General features: G+C 41.6%; 1 pseudogene; it reads left to right on the forward strand.

The window, feature by feature from the left end:
* The first annotated feature begins 1,905 nt into the window (after positions 1–1,905).
* On the forward strand, positions 1,906–2,517 carry LOC103285479 (suppressor of cytokine signaling 2-like; annotated as a pseudogene).
* The last annotated feature ends 18,243 nt before the right edge of the window (positions 2,518–20,760 follow it).

Genomic DNA, 20,760 nt, shown 5'->3' on the forward strand with positions numbered 1-20,760 from the left:
CAGGGAACACTTGGGCAATAGCAGAGCACAGAGATGAAAGGATCTCAACCCTTAATAACTTCCCCAAGACTCACACTCACTCATCGCTGGAGCTGCCCACTTTAGAAATACTCGGTGTGTAAGGTAATAAGGTAATAAGTTTTCTCAGGTATTTTGAGCTGGGGATTTTGGGGTCAGGGGCATCCTAAACTAAAGATTCAATTCATTCATTCATTCAATCATTCAACACCTACTTTCTTGGTGGCAACTTTGAGTCAGGCACTGTACTAAGAGACACACACAGATATTAAAAAATGAAGTTAGATATGGTTATGTAGCTGGTTTTGCTTGATGAAAGGTGAGCAGAAATGGCCTGTGTTACTTATGGGAAGGAACTTTAAGAACCACTATGATATTTATCATGCTTCCTTTCCTCTGTCATGATGCTGAGGAATTACATGTTGAGAAAGAACTTCCATTTACCTGCCTCTCCAATGACCAGGTTGAGCAAAATCCTACCTCTTTCTTCCCACATTGGATGTGTAGCAAGATAAAAAGAAAAATAAATGTTGTTTTGAGCCATCATGAATTTGAAGTTGTTTGTCATCATGCAAAGCCTGTCCTAGCTGACAAGCACGTAAAGAGCTTAGCACAGAGCCTGGCACTCAGTGCACAAAAGCCTACCAGCTGCGAATGGATGCTGCTATTATTGCTTTGTTAGTTGTGGGCCCCCACCTAGAATAGTGAATTAATAAGGTCAGCAGCATCTATCTGGAAATGTACTCAGAATGTGACTGTGTAAAACCTAGTTATTTATAGGCTTATCAAGTAGAGAGGGTACCCGTTAACTATAAAATACATGATTGTATTCAGAGCTCAGTCTTTAGACCTAAGTACCCTAAAATCCCAAATAAACAAGTCATCTTTAAACAATGCAAGTATGAAGTTTTACTTTTAATATTATAAAGTTAATTGTAGCAGGATCCATTAGAAATTTGACTTCCCTACTGTTAAAAGGAAAAGAGACCTGCCGGCCGGTGTGGCTCAGTGGTTGAGTGATGACCTCCTTGTCGGGGCACATGCCAGGGTTGCAGGCTCCATCCCCAGCAGGGGGAGCACAGGAGGCAGCTGATAGAGATCAGTGGTATTTCTCTCGTGGATGTTTCTATCTCTCTTTCCTTCCCCTCTCTCTAAACAATGGGTAAAACAACATTTTAAAGAAGAAAAAAAAGAAAAGAAAAGAAAAAGAGACCTGAGAGAGAATGGGTAAAATACTGAAAATAGAATGTTATTAAGGCTATTTGCAAAAATATAGTGATCAGCTCAGTAGGATCCCATAGTGCCAGTGCTGCTACCGCATCTTTCAGAGGAATCTTGATAATTAGGGATTGTCCTGGGAAGAGGAACTAGGATGGCTATAGTTTAGAAGCAGTCCCTTGAAGGCCCTCCACAGGGACAAGTAGGATGTTCCCTTTTCAAATGCTTAAAGAGAAGCCCACTTCATCCGGGTGGGTCCCAAAGGCCCAACAGGGAGCAAAGATGGAAGTGTCTGGGAAAATGAGCTCAGCTCAATACTTGAAAGACAGGGGAGGGAGTGGCCGCCAGGCCGCGCCCCCGACCCCTGCCGGCCTGGCAATTCGTGCACCTCCAAGCTCCAGGCTCCTGGCTCTGGTTCTGAACCCAGGAGCTCCGAGGCACTACAGGGTGTGGAACCCGGCAAGCTGTGGGTGACCACGCCTGAGGGGGTCTTTGCCATCCGTGCACCAGGACCTGGGGAGAAAGCACAAGCAGTTCCCCTCCCCCTCCTCCACGATTCTGGATTCTCTGCAAAATTTGGGGTTCCCACTGACTTCCAGGAAGGACGTGCGTTCCTCTCTGACCCCAGCTGGGACGGCCAGCTGTGTTTGCTGTGGTGACCCTTCGCCCATGACCCTAAGGTGCATGAAGCCCTTTGGGAATGGAGCGGAAGGGACGCGGAGCAGGCAGGGGAACGCGGGGTCCGAGGAGGAGCCGTCCCCAGAGGCTGCGCATCTGGCGAGGGTCTTGCGAGAGCTCAGTCAAACATGTTGGTACTGGGGAGGTCTGACTGTGAATGCAGCCAAAGAGAAATTAAGAGAGACACCAAGAAGGGACTTTCTTGATTAGAGATAGTGCGCATCCAGACTACCTACTGACAATCTCTGTGAAAACATCAGCTGGACCAATTAATCTGTGAATTGAATATCAAGATGGGAAATTCCGATTGGACTGCATCGTCTGTGTCAAGTCCAAGCTGAAGCAATTTGATAGTGTGGTTCACCTATCAACTTCTATGTTGAGATGTGCGGGGATAAGCGGGCCGGCGTAGAAGCCTCCCTCCTCCCCGCTCCCCGCGCTGGCTCGGTCCACCTGCATCTGGCCAAACCGCTCTACACATGAGAACCACCGCTGCAGCATCTCTGCAGACGCACCATCAACAAATGCACCCATGCCGTCTGGGCACTGCCTTTACCAAGAAGACTGAAAGATGACTTGGGAGAATATAAATTCCAGGTATAAGTGTTTCCCTTTGTCTAAACATGCCTCATATAGAGTATTTCCAAATGCAGCCACATAAAAGAGAACCCAAACGTGAGTGACAGCTGTGGATGACTACCTGGAATTCTAAGAACAGCTGAATCTCTCTAATCTCTCTCTGTGCCACGAGGTAGCCAGGTCAAGTTCCCCCATATGTGTTCACCTGAGTAATGCATCCCCCTTCCAAGACCAGGACCAGCTGATCCTTTTAAATTAAAGCTAAACTAACATTTTTATCAGAATGCCTTGCCTTTCTGAGGTTCCTTTCTTTTTGGTTGAAGTAGAGAAAGGACTCCATGGGGGAGTGCTGAGGAAGGGAAAGGCAACTGAGACAGGCTTCACTTCCATTTTATATGCCTGGTGATCCAAGTCTATTTTGGACATGTTATATTTTGCATTCTGATGTACCCAGGGCTTTTGTGGATCAGATATGCATGTGCGTGTTTATCCTTCATTTCATGCAATTAACCAAGTCAATAAAAAAAAGGATCATGAAAACCCATATTTGTCTTTTGACTACATGTTTGAACTCTCTCATGTGAATGAGCACTGTAGTGATCCATTTTAAGGGAGCCTTACTTCAGCAATATTTGAAACTGGTGCAAACAGAAAAGATTGCCTTTTCCTTTAAGGCTAAAGACAAGAATGTCATGCTATACAGGTGCTACTCAACCCCTCTTAATAAAACCACGTAGATATACTATAGACATTTTAGCCTTTGAAGTAACTGTACTGCAATCCTGTTGATATGGATTCTTTTTTTTTTTTTTTCAAATGGCTTTAGAAATTTCCAAGCCATCCTTGAATTGTTTAACCATGGACATCAGCAGTTGTGTTCCTTCAGATATGGGGGAATACCTGCCTGTTTTTCAAAGTGTTTATTTACTGCAGTTACTATTTGATTAAAATGTGTTAAATAAAAAATGACTTAAAAAAGGAAAGACATTTGACCTCATAATTTATCTGCACAACAATAAAATCTTGAAATAGTGAGCTGTCATTCAAAGTGTTTTAAAAGAGGATGAATAACCTGTGTGTATATAGAATTCATTCAGAACTTATTGAGGATCTACTAAATGCCATGTGATCAGTGAGGAAGAAAAAGATTAATATGATGTGATTCCTAATCACAGGGTATTTAATGAAAGTCTGTGATGGGTAAATAAATAAGTACAAAGATAATTATTATTTTTTTCACATTTGATAAATTATTTTTCCCTTTTTTAAAAAAATTATTTTATTGTTTAAAGTATTACAAATAGTAGTACATATGTCTCCTTTTTTTTCTCCATTGACCTTCCTCTGGCCTCCCCTACCCCCAGCACATGCCCTCGTGCCCCCCTCCACCCCCAGTGTCTTGTGTCCATTGGTTATGCTTATATGCATGCATACAAGTCCTTCGGTTGATCTCTTACCCACACACCCCCAATACTCCCCAGCTTTCCCGCTGTAATTTGACAGTCTGATGCTTCTCTGCCTCTGTATCTATCTTTTTGTTCAACAGGTTATAATGTTCTTTATTATCCATAAATGAGTGAGATCATGTGGTATTTTTCTTTCACTGCCTGGCTTACTTCACTTAGCATAATGCTCTCCAGTTCCATCCATGCTGCTGCAAATGATAAGAATTCCTTCTTTTTTATAGCAGCATAGTATTCCATTGTGTAGACATATCATTGTTTTCTAATCTGCTCATCTGCTGATGGGCATTTAGGCTGTTTCCAAATCTTAGCTATTGTAAATTGTGCTGCTTTGAACATAGGGGTGCATACATTCTTTCTGATTAGTGTTTCAGTTTTCTTGGGATATATTCCTAGAAGTGGTATTACTGGGTCAAATGGCAGTTCCATTTTTAAATTTTTGTGGAAACGCCATACTGTTTTCCACAGTGGCTGCACCAGTCTGCATTCCCACCAGCAGTGAAGGAGGGTTCCTTTTTCTCCAAATCCTCTTCAGCACTTGTCATTTGTTGATGATAGCCATTCTGACAGGTGTGAGGTGATATCTCATTGTTGTTTTGATTTGCATCTCTTGGATGATTAGTGACTTTGAGCGTGTTTTCATGTGTCTCTTGGCTTTCTGAATGTCCTCTTTCAAAAAGTGTCTATTTAGGTCCTTTGCCCATTTTTTGATTAGGTTGTTTATCTTCCTTTTGTTAAGTTGTATTAGTTCCCTGTAAATGTTGGAGATTAAACCCTTATCAGAGATACCAATGGCAAATATGTTCTCCCATGCAGTGGGCTTTCTTGTTGCTTTAAGATAATTATTTTGTGTGGTAATTGATACTGTTAAGTTTGTGCAAACTTTTATGGAAATATTAATTCTGCTTTAAATAATCAGAAAATATTGCATGGAAGTTATATTTGACTGGGTCTAGAATAATAGTTTGGAGTTGCATTGCAGCGGAGTAAAATATCAATGCAGGGAAGCTCAGTGGATTTTAAAGTTCCCCAAATTCTTTAGAATTTACTCCATCCTGTAAAGGCAAGACAAACACAATGGCAATCTAATGGGATAAGACATATAAAATGTATATATGAACTAAAGCCACCCCCCAACACACACGCACACACACACACACACACACCATTTCTTGAAAGGAAATAAAGAAAGATGCAGCCTGCTTTATTTGGATGGAAAATTGCCACTCTTGATGTCACTGGTCAAACACTTCAGGTGGATTGTAAAACCCTTCAGGAGCAGGGAGAACTTCTGGACTCATTTGATGGTGGGACTTTACTGTGAGGCTTGTGTCCCTGCAGGTTTGCTTAGAAATGTAACTGGGAAAGATGGATGAATTTTGGAAACGGGATTGGTTTTATTTTGCTCTTCTAAAGATATGTGCAAGACTGAAATAGCCAGAAGGGATAAGAAGCAGGAAGATGAGTAATCATCTCTATAACCAGAGTTACAGGGACTCCTGTAACCAGACATCCCTATAACCCACTTCTGAGAAAAGGAGCAGCAAGCCACTAAAACTGACAATTCCTTTCTTTAGCCCTAACCCAGAATAAATACAAAAGGGGTTAAGCCCTGATGACTTTAAGATCTATCATACTTGGTGGTAAGGAGTAGCAGTGTGATACACGGAGAAGCCGTGGTAAAACAGTTCTAGGTTCAAGCCTGAAGTCCGTTTCCCAGCTCTATGACCTTGAGTGGGTTAGTTAACCTATCCGAGCTCCAATAGTTTCATTTGCAGAGGCAATGCAAATATAGATCACACAGGGTAGCTGCAGGGATTACGCTGATGTGATGTGTCTATATTAGCGTGCTAGCTCAGTACCAGCCACACAGCAGGCACTCATAAACTATAACCATCAGCATTGTTTTACTCCTAGGAAAAATGCAAACAAACAAACAAACAAAGAAGTTAGGTATTAGTTTGGTCTTACTGGACTTTGGCTTTGAAAATCAATTCAACAAATTTGAGGACATATTCTGTGTGAGGTTCTGATTTAGTGCTGGGGACACAGTGGGAAACAGCACAGAAAAGTCCCTTCTTCCTTCATGGAGTTACAATCCAGAGGGTTGACGTAGACAGTAAGGAAATAAACAAATAAACATGATGCCTTCAGATAGAGATTAGAGCTATGAAGAAATTTAAAAAAGAAAATGGGATGCAGCATGTTTGTACCAGGCATGAGAACACTGGCTGAACGAACTTCCGACATTTGGGGAAAGATGTCCATTCCTGAAGGGTGATATGAAGTGGACATGGAGTGTCAGATTGACCCAGTGATTTTATATTCCACAGTTACACACTTATAATGTCTTAATGAAGCCAGGTTCCAGACAAATTAGTTCATTCATTTCAAATGGATTCATCTTAGGATGCCCACACTTCTTTTGGTCTCAGGCAAGTTAGATTACTCATTCACTAAGTATTTTTAAAATACATATATTTTTTATTGTTGACAGTATTACAGCTGTCCCCCATTTTCCTGTCCTTTGTCCGCCCACACACCCAGCCTTTACCCCACCCCAGGCCTTCACCACACTACTGTCTGTGTCCATGAGCTATGCATATAAGTTCTTTGGTTAATCTCTTCCTGTTCCCTCCACCCCTCCCCTCTGAGATATGTCAGTCTGTTCCATGCTCCCATGCCTCTGGACTTTGAATTTCTAGTTTGATCTTGAAAATACACACTTTGATTTAAAAAAAATGGCAAGAGGAGATTTCAACAACTGAAGTAGCTGATAAACATGATTGTAAAAACACTTAGAGTGGGCTCTGAAAAGAAGAGGGTGAGCCTTTAATAATAGTCCCATCTCTTGAAGTCCAATCTGTTAATTGCATATACTTTACACATAAAATACTTTAACACAATTTATGTCATCACTTGGAAAACCACGCTAGGGAATATCTCCAAGATTTAGTTCAGATTCTTCTTTGTTATCCATAGCAGAGCCGCTGATTCAAGCTAGCTTCTCATTTATGTCTTCTATAAACTCTTAAACCTTAAATCTACCTTATATTTTTAGTTTAATGATGTTTCCTTTATCTGAAATGTCATCTTCCCTATCTTTCTGCTAGCTTCTTTCTACCATTCAAGGTTTGGTTCAAAGTTTTCTTTGTCTTTTTAAAAATACGTTTTTATTGGTTTTTTTTTTAGAGAGAGAGGAAGGAAGAGGGAGAGAAAAACATTGATGTGAGAGCAGAACATAGATCGGATGCCTCCTGCATTTCAGATCAGCTATTTTTCAGCTGGGTTTTCAAGTTGAATGCTCTGCAGTTTAGCCACAAGTCCAGTCTGGGGGTGGGAGCAAGCGGACAGAACTTCCCTAGACTGCAGTCATATTGCCTCTCCTCCTAGAATCATAATTATTTTAAACTACAAAATATAAAAGGTGGGCCAATGTGTAAGTAAAGTTGAAGCAAGTAAAAATGTTTTCTACATTATTTGTCAAATGATTTGACTACATAAAAACCATTTTTCACGACTTCTACAGATGGTATTTTCCTAGAAAGATATTCATTCAACACCAGGTAAATGCAGCCAATCACAGAGAATTTCAGAGATAGTACATCATAGCTATGCTCCCCCTCTCCCTCCATTCTTCTGGAATGGCAGAGATACAAATTCTTTTACAGACAACCTTGAAAACTCACCATCAAGACCTTGAAATATTTAGAAGGTAATATTTAATATAGAATTAAATGAGATGAACAGAGTTTTCATTCCTGAAATAAGTTTTCTGACAAAACAGTAGCTGGTGATTGAATGAACAATTGATCATTATCTATATACTCTTTCATTCATGATACAAATATGTATTGAATCTCTATTGTGTGCAAGGCTTTAAGCTAGCCCATAGGAATATAAATATGAACCAAAACAGCTCTCTTGTTGTGTATTATCAAGCGAGGAAGGAAGTCACTAATTTAAAAAGAACAAAAATTACACCGTGATAATTGCTTGAAAGAGAGATGTATGGTGCAATGAGAGCCAATAAAAGGAGAAAGAAAAGCATAGGGAATATAGTCAATAATATTCATTATAATAACTACGTATGTATGGTGTCAGATGAGTACAAGATTTACTGGGAAGCTCCCTTAGTAAATTATATAATGTCTAATCACTGGGGTGTACACCTGAAACGAATATTGTATGTCAACTATAATTGTAAAAAAAATTACATTAAAAAACAAAGAATTCATCCATTTACTAGTCCATTAAAGTTATTTTACACCTAAATTTTGCATAAGCCACGGGATTAAGCCATAACTTGACTAGGGGCAGGACGGTATTTCATCTTTGCATTCCCAGTGCCCCTTTTTTTAATTGAGTGAAAAAAAGAAAAGAAAGAAAAGCTCATTAACTGAAGAGGGACTTCAGATTAGTAGAAATAAAAAGTAAAAGAATTTGATAGCTTAATGCTACATAGTAATGGGGAAACATTAGGTGGATTTTTAATCTTTTCTACTTTAATTTCCATTTTGACTGCTTGATTTGTAATTTATATTTGTTTATAGTTGTCTGTATGCCCAGATTGGTTTCTTTCCCATCTGCATGTGCAAATATAATAAATTAAATAGTTATTACATTGCTGGGGTTATCTATGGTATTTCCGGAGGTCTTTTGTGCAACTATGAAAATAAACACTGAACTTCTAAAAATTCTTGCATACTGAGAATTGGATGGCGGGTCTCAGAGATACTTGAGACACCCAGGCTTGTCTTTTCACCATTCTCAGTTTTGATTTCACAGGGCGGCACTGCTCTGCGGACGCAGAGAGCTGAGTGTGCGGGCCAAAGGGGGCTCATAAAGATGCCTATGAGGTGGAGGAAGAATGACACAGACTACTGTGCACTGGGCCAGAATCAGTGTTATGATCCTCATGGCTTTGGGGAGCTAGTCACAGGGTGGTGGATGTTTTCTTCTGCTTTATAGCTATTGGAAGGCCAAGAGAACTGGCTCAAGGTCACAGAAAAAGTGAATCAAGATTCAGGCTAGTCCTCCGCTCTTGGGTGCCAACCAACTCTCCTCTATTGGTAGAGCTCTATCCTGAATTATCTTCTCCCTGCAGACTTGCTCCTCTCCTGTATTAACTCTTTCATTTAGAGGTACTTTTAATCATCCTGTTGACCAAGACAAAAACCTCTTTGCTCCATGTGAAAAGCTTCCAGGCTCTGGCAGGTGTCAAAGAATGAGGCAAACGGGTATGGAGGGCCTGTGAGAAACTGCAGGCCTTCAAGTGCAAATTTAAAGAACATATGTTAGTCCAAATTGCTACCCTGGATTATTATCATTCCCAACTTCTCTTTTTCCCTTAACCAGACATCTTAAAGTTTATTCTGCCCCCTTGAGCCTACCTTTGACATGACTTTTATTTCTTGCTCCCTTTCTCCCTTCCTATAGTCACTGCTCTGATTCCGTCTCATCTTCTCTCTCCTACTACTTGACCTTTCTCACTTCAATTTAGCTGGTACACTTTCCCTGTACCCATCCACTGCACTGTCAACGAAGTTAGCCCTCTATAGCCCACATGTGACTGCATCTTCGCATTGTTTTTAAACTTTGATAGTTCCCCAGTGCCCATAGGCTAAGGTGGAACTCAGCGCTCCAAAAGCAATCTAATATTTTGAGAAAACAGCCTCATCTGCTACCACTTCTCCTCTCTTGTCTGCACTCCAGAATATCAGACTACTTGCTAGTCTCCAAATGTGCTCCACAATGGCATTGCTCATTTAGTGTGAGGGATGAACTCCTGGAAATGGAAATGCTACCTGAACCAATCGTATGTGGGGTCATTCAGCATGGTCTCCCAGGAGAGGCATGTCTGACACACTACACAGGCAATGGCTCTTCAGATTGCCTCAAATACTCTGAAGTCATGACATCCCTCTGGCCACAGTTTCTTCTAGGCCATGGGTCACACAACAGTTGGCCAATCATCCCAAGCTGCATGACTGGCCTCATAACATTTAAAGGATGATCTTTATTGTTGGTGCCCTAGACCATTCTTAAAGTGACTCAAGAAATAAAGATCACTTTTTAACATCTAACATGGTACTCTTTCTTTGTTTCCTTGGATTTCTTCAAGACTAATACTGGCAATTCTTTATGGGTCAAACCCATGTCTAGAATACAACATAAATGACAGAAGCCCACAGAAGAGAAAACAACAACACTTTGAATCAGAAAAGTATAGTAAGAAGCTCATTGACTGAGAATTTACATGAACACTCACTAGTGTATAGTACAGTTGGTTAAATATATGATATCTACTTATTGTATATGTCTGTCTGTATGTCTATCCATGTACCTAACTCTTTATTTATGTGTAAATATATATATATACTGGAGGCCCGGTGCACATAATTCAAAAACAGGTAGGGTCCCTAGGCCTGGCTGGCAATCAGAGCTGATCAGGTTCCCCACCTCCCCACTGCCTCCTTCCCTTGCTCCCTCAGCACCCCTCCACTGCTGCTGGTCACCTGCCATGTTCCGTGCCACCCCCTGGTGGTCAGCACACATCATAGTGAGTGATCAAACTCCCAGTCTCCTGGTCGAACTCCTGAGGGGACACTTTGCATATTAGCCTTTTATTAGGCTGTGTGTGTGTGTGTGTGTGTGTATTTAGAGGAAATAATTTAGAGATATATGGCAGGGGACTTCATAAATGGGGATATGAGTGTGAATCTGTGCATACTATTCCCTCAACCTTAGGTGTCCTTATCTTTTTATCCACTTGGTGAGTTCCTATTCATGTCTTAGGCTCTGTATAAACATCACCTAGACCCTTACTACTCATGGTGTGCTCCATGGACCAGCAATAGTGCATTTCCTTGGAGCCTGTTGCAAATGTAGAATCTCAGACCTCAGCCCAGATCCACTGAATCAGAATCAGTATTTTAACAAAATCCCATAAAAAGCTTAAGAAGCACTGGCCTAATCTTCTCTGTACCCCTCCAGCAAAACAAAAGGCTCTACTTCTACACAGTTGGTGTTTAGTCTTCATCACATTGTATCATAATTAGTTGCTTATATGAACCTATAACAGGAGAAGGCCCTTGACAATGTTTGCTGAAACACATTAGGACATATTAATCCAGAGGTCTGCTATTGATTATGATATCTGTAATGATACACTCTAGATTAGTTGACCCAATTTCCTTCTCTCCTTCAGAAATTTGAAAAGCCAAAAATCTGATTGTTTAGTCTCCCTTACAGCCAGATATGGCCATGTGACAGTCCTGCCAATGAGAAATAAGCAGCAGTTTGCTTTTGCTAGTACTTCTTTATGTGTTTAAATGATTATCAATTAGTTTGGTGTTAATTGAATTGAATGCATTTCTCAGTACAGTGTCTGGTCAATCAAAGAGGCAAATCAAATTTGTTCTCTTTACAAGTCCTGGCTGAGGTTCTATAGGTGGAATAGAATAAGGTGTTAGAACAATCGCTATTTGGTTGTTTCTTTCTTTCTTTTTACATTCTATTTCCCTAAGTAATTAAGGATAACATTTATTCCCAATATTCCCCTAATGAGAAACAGGAACCTGGGACATGTAAAATTTTCACTACTTGAAATTTTGGCAAATGCGTCAATCTTGGACCATCAAAGAAATTAGTTAAGGCCTCTGGTCAGAATCAGAACAGAAACCTCTCCCTTGCCCTTTTTGGTGTGACTGTCACAAAAATGGAAGAGGCAGCTACATGAGGAAGTTTAAAAACACGGGAATTATGTTTGCTTTAATGGGAGCTTTGTGAAAACACCTCTCTCTCAGTTATGTTTAAATCCAGCATGCTGCCTGACCCCCAGGGCATGAGAATGCGTTGGGTCATTACAGTCTCTCAATATATCCCATTGTATTAAGAAGATAGGAATTAATTTGCTTGAATAATGAAGTATCAAAGAGCAAGTGCTCATGGGAAACTCAGAAGGCCACACTCTCCAAGATGTGAAGTTGTGTTATGTTCCTTAATCAGCTTCAACTCAGCACTTTGCTTCTCAAATCTCCCCTTCCCTGCCCCCCTGAATCAGAATCACAGGGGTGGCTTGGCAAAGCACAAAATCCTGGGCTCTACTCCCAGTTTCTGATTCGATGAGCTAGGGTAGTGGCCTTGATAATTTGCATGTCTAACAATTTCCCAAGTGATGCTGATCCAGGGCCACTGCCTTTAGTCAAAACTTTCATCCCATCACACCAGCTAACTGCTTAGTTGTCAATCCTGAGATTTTTTTTTAAAGCAGTGTGACTTAGTCACATAACTTTTACTGCACCCTTATCCTCAATTATCCCAACCTCTTGCATTCTGTGATTGCATGGTTCATAACGTGCACTAGATCTCAGTCAGTGCATCGACAGGCACACCAAGCTGGAGATCAAGCTAGAAAGAGAGAATTGCTGTTGGAGACCTTAGGAGAGATGGGATGGCAGGATGTGGAGGCATAATTGCCACAGAAGTTGCTACAATTACAGCATATGACAAACAATCCCCCATTCTGAACCTTGTCAGTAAGCTCCTGAATGGATTTCATTTGGTTTCAGCATTTAATTTTTATTTTTAGCTTTTGGAAAACACCACCATTTCTCTAGCCACAAGTTTGTCACATTTTCTGTTTGTTCGGCCAGGTGTTCTAGCTAGCTGTCTTCTAGCCGCCCCCCGCCCTCCCCCGCCCCGCCCCCCCCCCCCACTTTCATTTTGTCTCCTCCCCACTTAGGTATACAACAGGTGAGGCCCTGGTGCATGCTCAAGCTTTCAACTCAGGACTCTGGGTGATTTTCAATTCATTCCCCACTTCACTTTGACCAGAAAAGAAATTTCCCCATAATGCTAGAATACCAGCTAGCTGTGAAATCCCGTTGCTTTTAGTCACATATTAGGATCTTATTTGTCCCTTTAGTAAATCCTTAATTATTCAGAGTTTTAATGTTCTGTATTTCCTTTTTTAATAAGAGCAGAAAGCAAGGTGATGCTCAGAGGAAACATAGTGATCTCAAGAAGGTAGGTGCCTTTCCCACAGAGCACGGCCACCTGGCCTCTATCCTAACCCACCAGGTGCGCTCTGTCACCCAGGCAAGGGGCCAGGCATGATTCTGGATGCAAAGGCACTGGAACACATCCGCTGGCCTTAAAGAGTCCTGCAGAGAAGAACGAGTGGAAATTTCTACTTCTTTGGCCTTCTTCCTCCTGTTCCTCCCCAAACCCCTTCCCAAGGAAAGCCATGCACTCACCGGAACACTGCTATTTCCCCACCGACAAAGCCACCTGCCTCCACTAGGAAGACACCTAGCACCAGGAAGCAATCATGTGTGACAGATTCATACGCATAAAATGGGGAGGCGGGGAGGACACTGTCTGCCAGTTTGTTTCCTTTAATCCTGTAAAGTCAGGGAATTTCAGAAGCAGGATTCACTTATCTCGGTTTGAGGACACAGCGTGTGTGTTTAGTGCTCTGAAGAACGTTAAACAACCACGGGATTTATAAATATTTGCATTCCATAATTGTCCTTGGGTAGGACCTGCTGGGTTGACTCACCCTGGGGCCTCCTTCTCCCCAGTGAGGAACTGCTGAATGGTTTACAGGTTTCATGTCCTCCACTGGGTGGCAAATGGGCTCTGTTTGGTCACATCTCTCCTTCAAATGGCTCTTCATGGGGGTAAGGGGAGAGCTATCTTTCCCTCTTGTAATGTCAGCAACCTGCAGGGCCACCAGCTGAAGAGACTGCCGGAATTAACAAGGCCTGTGATTCCCACTGCCAGCCGCTGTGTTCTCTCTAACTCTCTTATTTCCCTTTCTTTCTCCGGCCAGAATAAACCCAACCAAACCCTCTGGAGAGGGGAGTGTTCTGATGTGTCTGCTGATAGCCAGCGATTGGAATATGAGGGGATTAGCCAAAAAATATTGAGTGTGGCATTTTAATAGGGTTGGAACTCAGTTTGATGGGACAATAAAGGCATCTGGAAATGAGAATACTTGAGACTAAGCATCATGATTAGCCTTGATTTTTTTTTTTTCCCTTTATAAGCAAAGAAAACAAAGCTGGCCATTTTTCACCTATGACATGAGAGGATGGAAGGGTGTTTCTTTACAAAGTTTCCTCTTATTCTGGTTTTGACATTGATTAGTGGGTTTGGCTTCAGAAAATTCCAGATGGATGATGTTGGGTGAATTTCCTGGGGGTTAGGAAGTAGATTTTTTTCTAAGGTGGTATTTTGGCTATTAGTACTCTTAACCCACAGTGAGAGCAAATCCTGGGGCCTCTGATGAAGAAGTATATCTACATTCCTGGCTGGGTTTGTCCCTGATACAGCCCTTCACAGAAATGTTCCCAGGTGTTGGTACCCCATAGCAAACTGTGGTTGCTGACGTGTGGGTATCCATCCCAGTGTGTACTTCAGTCCACGAGCCGTGTGCAGGTTCATCTGTTTACTATGCTTTATTTCAATTCAAGTAGGACTCTCAGTGTCCACCATATCAGCCAGCACAGCAAGAAAGCTAACCTCAGTCACTGTTGGGACACTTCCCTCCTTGGGTAACACAGGAGGCTAAAATCATGCCCAGTCACCAGTGAGGATGCTGTTGACATCCTCATTATCTGGGCCTTGAGTTCTCTTAAAGTCCTGTAGTCTCTACCTTTGTGTCCCACCCATGGCATGGGAACTTTGCCAAGGCTGGGGAAGTCTTGCTTAGGGCTAGCCTACTCAGGTGTGCCAGGCAGCCTTCCTTTCTAAGTCCTACCATCTCTGTGGGGTGACACTGAATGCTGGCTCCTCAATACTCATCTGGCTTCTCCCTTCCAAGACTCAATGATATGTCTCCTTTCTCTTGCCTCAGCCTCAAGGGCATTCCTCTGTCTGGCCCCTCTTGCTTTCTCTGTATATCTAGCATCATATCCTCAGAGAATTTTAACTTTTTAAAAATATATATATTTTATTGATTTTAGAGAGGAAAGGAGAGGGAGAGAGAGATAAAAACATCAATGATGAAATAGAATTATTGATTGGCTGCCTCCTGCACGCCCCCTACTGGATATCCAGCCCGCAACCCAGGCATGTGCCCTTGGTCAGAATCGAACCTGGGACCCTTCAGTCCGAAGGCTGATGCTCTATCCATTGAGCCAGACCAGCTAGGGCGAGAATTTCAACTTTTACAAGACAGGAAGCACACTTGTCTTCAAAAGGCTTCAGTTTTTTCCTGCCCTCTAAGGCAGGTTTGGAATAAAAAGGTTGAGGGAAGGGCCTTGGAAAATGTGCAGAGGTTAAAACTAACCAAAGTGGATCCAAGATAATGTTGGACACAGGTGGAATTGCAGCCAGGAAAGTGGGCATTGTATATAATTATGGTTATACCTTCAAGGTGATGTAACCAATGAAGCATTGCCATCCTGAGGGCAGGGGTGAATGAAAAGATGAAGAATCATCACATTGAGGTATTGTGAGCAGCTGATATCCAGCAAACTTTCTCTATGTCCCTGATGCACAGAGTGTGCAAAATAGGAATGAGAATGAGAAGGATTAGAAGAGACAAGAAATGAAAGCAAATTGGATAGGGATTCGAGCGGGTGGAGAGATAGTTGGCTTGAAAATGAAGAGATGTTGTGATTTTTGTTTGAGAGGGAGGGAATGTTATAAAGGGCATTGTGAGTAATTGTTAAATGGAAAAATTCAGAGCAATCTAATAAAATTGAGCAATGAATTGTCCCCACAGGTTCATTAATATTAACTCGTATTTTGTAAAATGTATACTACTTGCCAGGAACCATCTAAGCATAAGTAGCATCACCCCTAGTTTACAGGTAAGGAAACTGGGGCTCTAGCCATATCAGACAGCTGGAAAGGGATGGGTCTGGATCAGAACCTGGGCAAGCCCAATGCTCACTTGGGTCAAGTGCCCTTTCTGGGATGGCCTCTGGGATGAAATGGATTGGAGAATCCAGTTGGTTAAGTCTGAGTCTTGTCCACACCTGTTCCTGCTTCAGGCAGAGTAATCCACACACATAGGCAGGGGTTGTCGATCTCTAGAAGAAAATCAGGGTGCTTTCACCAGAATAAAGGTAGTGAAGCAATAGGCATCCCCAACAGAACCCCGTTTCCTACAATGGATTTCAGAGAAAAGGAGGTGCTTGCTATGGGTGTAGCAGGGGCCTACCTGGAGCCCTACTCATGCACCTCTGACCCCAAAGAAACCCTTTAAGCATCTCTCAGGAGCCCCGAGGAACTGAGGAGCACATCTGAAACCACTGGTTTTAAAGAAGAATAACATTTCTTTAAGCAACAAAACAGATGCTACCACATCCCAGCAGTGAACTTTGTACAGTTAACTAATAAGGGAGTTCCTTAGGTCTTACCCAGAAACCATTCCTGATTTTGTATCAAACAATTTTAATGAGCGTGATTATCTGGCCATCCTATCCCAAGCCAACAGAGTAACAGAGGGCATTCTCTGCCCCTTGAAAATAATGTCACTCTACTCTCTCACCTCCAGTCAGCAGGGTCGGAAAGAGTGGAACATAAATGTTGGCCATGTAGCTCTGGGGCCTTTAAGCCTCCTTCAGTGAGTCAGGCACAAATGATTTCACAGTAACAGAGCCAGTGTTCCCAGGATAATTTTCGTTCTACTTTAAATGGTAATGGTTTGCAAGAGCAATAAGTATGCTCACTTAGTGTTGCTGCGCAGTTTGGATATTGTATTTGACCTTAATAAAATGGATGGGGAAGGGCCTGCCAAGTTGTGGTTTGCAGATGGGCTGGGTGGACAGAGCAGTGTATAACGCCCTCTTCCTTGCCGGCTCTAGTCTCACTCATCTGTGCTTCAGGAAAGTTATGGCATTGCCCAATGTGAACTTGCCCCTCTTTGGTTAATGCACACAAATGTGGGCTGCCCCTCTCTGGCTGTTTCCTATGCACAGGGGTGTGCTCTCTCTTCTAATATTGTGTCTAGTGCTAAATTGGATCCAACAGGCAAAAGTATTATTGAGAGATAAGTGGCTTTTAAATAGTAGAAAGAGCCCAAACACTCACACATCCTTAGAGAGACCCAGGGGACCCTATGGATCTTCTGGCATTCAGAGACAGTGACTATCAAAAGTTGAAAGCTGGGGTTTTGGCTTGACTGATTTGGATGCTAAGCCCAACTCCATGTTTACTACCCTGTGGCCTGGGACAATGTTTACTCAGCTATAAAATGGGGATCTTACCTCTACCTACAGCCCAGGTGTAGTTATATGATATGTTCAAAGTGCTCAGCTGTAGGTCAGGTATGCAGACAGTAAAGTGCAGGGCAATATTAACCCCCATGGTTATGGTTATAATTGTTATGACAACTAGCAACATCCTGTAGATAACTCAAGAGTGTTAAGAATGGTCCCTCTTTGAACAATATCCACGTGTTCTGCCAGTAATTTTTGTTTTCTTTTTCTCATGTGTAAATCCATAACACCCAAAGGTCATCTTTGAAGTTTGACAATCCTGGACTTAAATTTCCATTTTACTACTTATTACCAGTGCAACTTAGGAAGAGTTGCTGAGTCTCAGTTTCCTCCAAGCAAAACCCCAGTTAATTCACTGTAACTGTGGAAAACAAGGTAGCCAAGTAGCTATGTCAGAGAGGCTGTTCTGATGGTACATAGTAATATTACTGATAACTACTGTTAAATGAATTTGACTTTTGACTTCCCATTAGTTAGTTCTGATTTACCCTTAGTTTTTTTTTTTTTTTTTTTAATGGTTGAATTAAAGCCCTCTTCTAAGGCTTTATTTATTTACTTTTATGTTTTTACTACAGGCCTGGTACATGAAATTCGTGCACTGGGGGGGGGGGGGGGTAAGGGGGGGGTCCTCAGCCTGCCTGAGCCTTCTCACAGTCCGGGATCCTTTGAGGGATGTCCGCCTGCCGTCTTAGGCCTGATCCCTGAGGAGATCGGGCCTAAGCTGGCAGGCGGACATCCCTCTCACAGTCCAGGGCTCTCGCAGTCCAGGACCCCTCGCTCCTTACTGCCCGCCTGCTCACTATTCCTTACCACTCGGCTTGCTGCGCCTTAGTGCTGCCATGGAGGCGGGAGAGGCTCCCGCCACCGCCACTGCACTCACCAGCCATGAGCTTGGCTTCAGGCTGGGTGGCGCTCCCCCTGTGGGAGCTCACTGACCACCAGGGGGCAGCTCCTGTGCTGAGCATCTGCCCCCTGGTGGTCAGTGCACATCATAGTGACCGGTCAGTCCACCATTCAGTTGATTTGCATATTAGGGTTTTATTATATAGGATTGATTTCAGAGAGAAGAAGGGAGAGGGAGAGAGAGATAGAAACATCGACCGGCTGCCTCCTGCATGCCTACTACTGGGTTTCGAGGCTACAACCCGTAACCCATAACCTGGCATGTGCCCTGACTGGGAATCAAACTGTGACCTTTTGGTGTATGGGACAACACTCAACCAACTGAGCTAAACCGGTGGGGCTGTTCTGACTTACTCTTGAACAATTAGACTCATAGAGGTACTCATTGCTTTTAGTTTACTCAGGAACCTAATATGTTCCAATGTTTATCATTGTAAGCTGGCATTGCTAGTTGAGAACTTTGAAAACTGGTAAAGTTAACTATTTTGATTTGGGAAACAGAATGAGTTTTTAGAAATATAATTTTTGTTACTCTATCTTTTCTGTCAATGGTGCTTAACCTTCTGGTATGATATGTAATGTAAACATGCTTTAGAATCAAGTAAACCTGCATTTGAGCCACAGCACTGCTACCTAACTGCATTTGTGGTTTTTGTCTCAACAGCAAAATCTCAGTCAACTTCGGCATTTCTATCTAAATGTGGGGCTCATACTAATATCTTCCTCATAGTGTTGTTGTGATGATTGAAATGATAATGTATATTAAATGTTTAGCATGAAGTCAGCAATTTAATTATGCTTGTTGTTGTGGAAACTTACTTCAATGAAAGCTATTTAAAAAATTGATACAAAAAAACCCTGTATTAAGTAAATTTTAATGGCTCTCTTTAGGATGATGAGCAAATGGTCTGTCATTCTCCATTAATGGCTCTAAATCAAACTGTCTGGTCTCAGATCCAGTGACAATAGAGTTGGTAAATAAGAACATTTACATTAGTTTATGGTACTTGTTTTATGATTAAATGCAAACTATGAGGGAAAAAGCAGCACAATAATTACATTGAATCAGAAGCATCATCAGGGTGAGCTGAAGGCACTAATGTGGCTGGGGATCATCAGAAACAGCGTAGCAACAGTCCATTCAATGATGAAGCTTTTTGTGTGCAATTGGTACCCACACTGAGGTCAATAGTCTGAGGTACTTTGCTTAGTTGCTAGGCAACAAGGGACCTGCTATTCCAAAGACCGTCAATATCAACATGAAGCATTAAGCCAACCACACTCCTGATTTCATTTATAAGATGGCCACATGGAAATGCTGTAGATCAAAGAGCATTATGTAATGCGGAAAAAGTGAGAGTTGGCCCTGTACAGCAAGGCTTCATCTTTGAGGCAGGAGTTATTCCATAGGGATCATCTGCTGGTTGTGGTTCCTGCTTAAATTGAAGATGTTAGGGAAAACAGGCTAAGTAGTCCCATGCAAGTCTGTACCACAAAGTGAAGCAAAAATTTGGGAATCTTTCATCTAATGTGATCCACATAAACAAAGTACATAGATAATTCTTGTTCCAAAACATAGTTTTAAAGACTGAATAATTGGGCTTTGAATTCATCAGTTCATCAGAATGTTCCTTGAAACAGTCATCTGTAGCTGTAACTATCCCAATAACTAACTCAATAATGCATTTCACTTTGTACATGGAGAGTTGGAGTCCTGAGACAGGTGCCAACACAGTGACATTTTGGAGTATTCTAGATTAGAAAGGTACTTGCCCTAGAATTTATGTGGTTGTCTACCTAGGAAGGAAATTAATATTGCATGAGACTCTCAAATAACCTATTAATTTCTCAGCAGAATTACTTGCCCTTTTACTAGCTATGAAAGAGTTGGTATAAAGGTGAATAAGCTAGTGTTTTGATATGATTTCCTGAAATATGGTCCTATTTATTAAATCAGAAATAACAAACAACAGATTAGATTTAATTGAAAATAGAATTTTCAACTTGACAGTCTGAGTAATTGAAGTATTATATGTCTGGGTGTAAGACCCCCAATGGGTATTGACTGAAACCAGATTGTAAATATAACTGGCCACAGGAAACATCAAAAGAGGTGATTAGATTAAAAAACCAGATAAAGATACTACAAAGAAAGAGAAGTTCAAGTCAATGTCCCCAATGAACATAGATACTAAAATCCTCAACAAAATATTAGCAAATCAGATCCAGCAATATATTAAAAAGAGCATACACCATGACCACGCGGGATTTATTCCAGGGATGCAAGGCTGGTATAATATTCCCAAATCAATAAATGTGATTCACCACATAAACAAATTGAAAGACAAAAACCACATGATCAAATAAATAGATGAAGAAAAAGCATTTGACAAAATCCAACATCAATTTTTGATAAAAACTCTCAGCAAAGTGGGAATAGAGGGATCATACCTCAACATAATAAAGGCCATATATAACAAACCTACGTCCAATATCATAGTCAATGGGCAAAAAGTTGAAGAACACGAACAAGACAGGATGTCTGCTTTCACCACTTCTGTTCAACATAGTACTGGAAGTCTTAGCTATAGATAGTGATCAGACAAGGAGAAAAGATAAAGACATCCAAATTGGAAAGGAGGGAGTAAAACTGTCATTATTCA

The sequence above is a fragment of the Eptesicus fuscus genome, chromosome 6 (genome assembly GCF_027574615.1).
Source record: "Eptesicus fuscus isolate TK198812 chromosome 6, DD_ASM_mEF_20220401, whole genome shotgun sequence".
Classification (NCBI taxonomy): domain Eukaryota; kingdom Metazoa; phylum Chordata; class Mammalia; order Chiroptera; family Vespertilionidae; genus Eptesicus; species Eptesicus fuscus.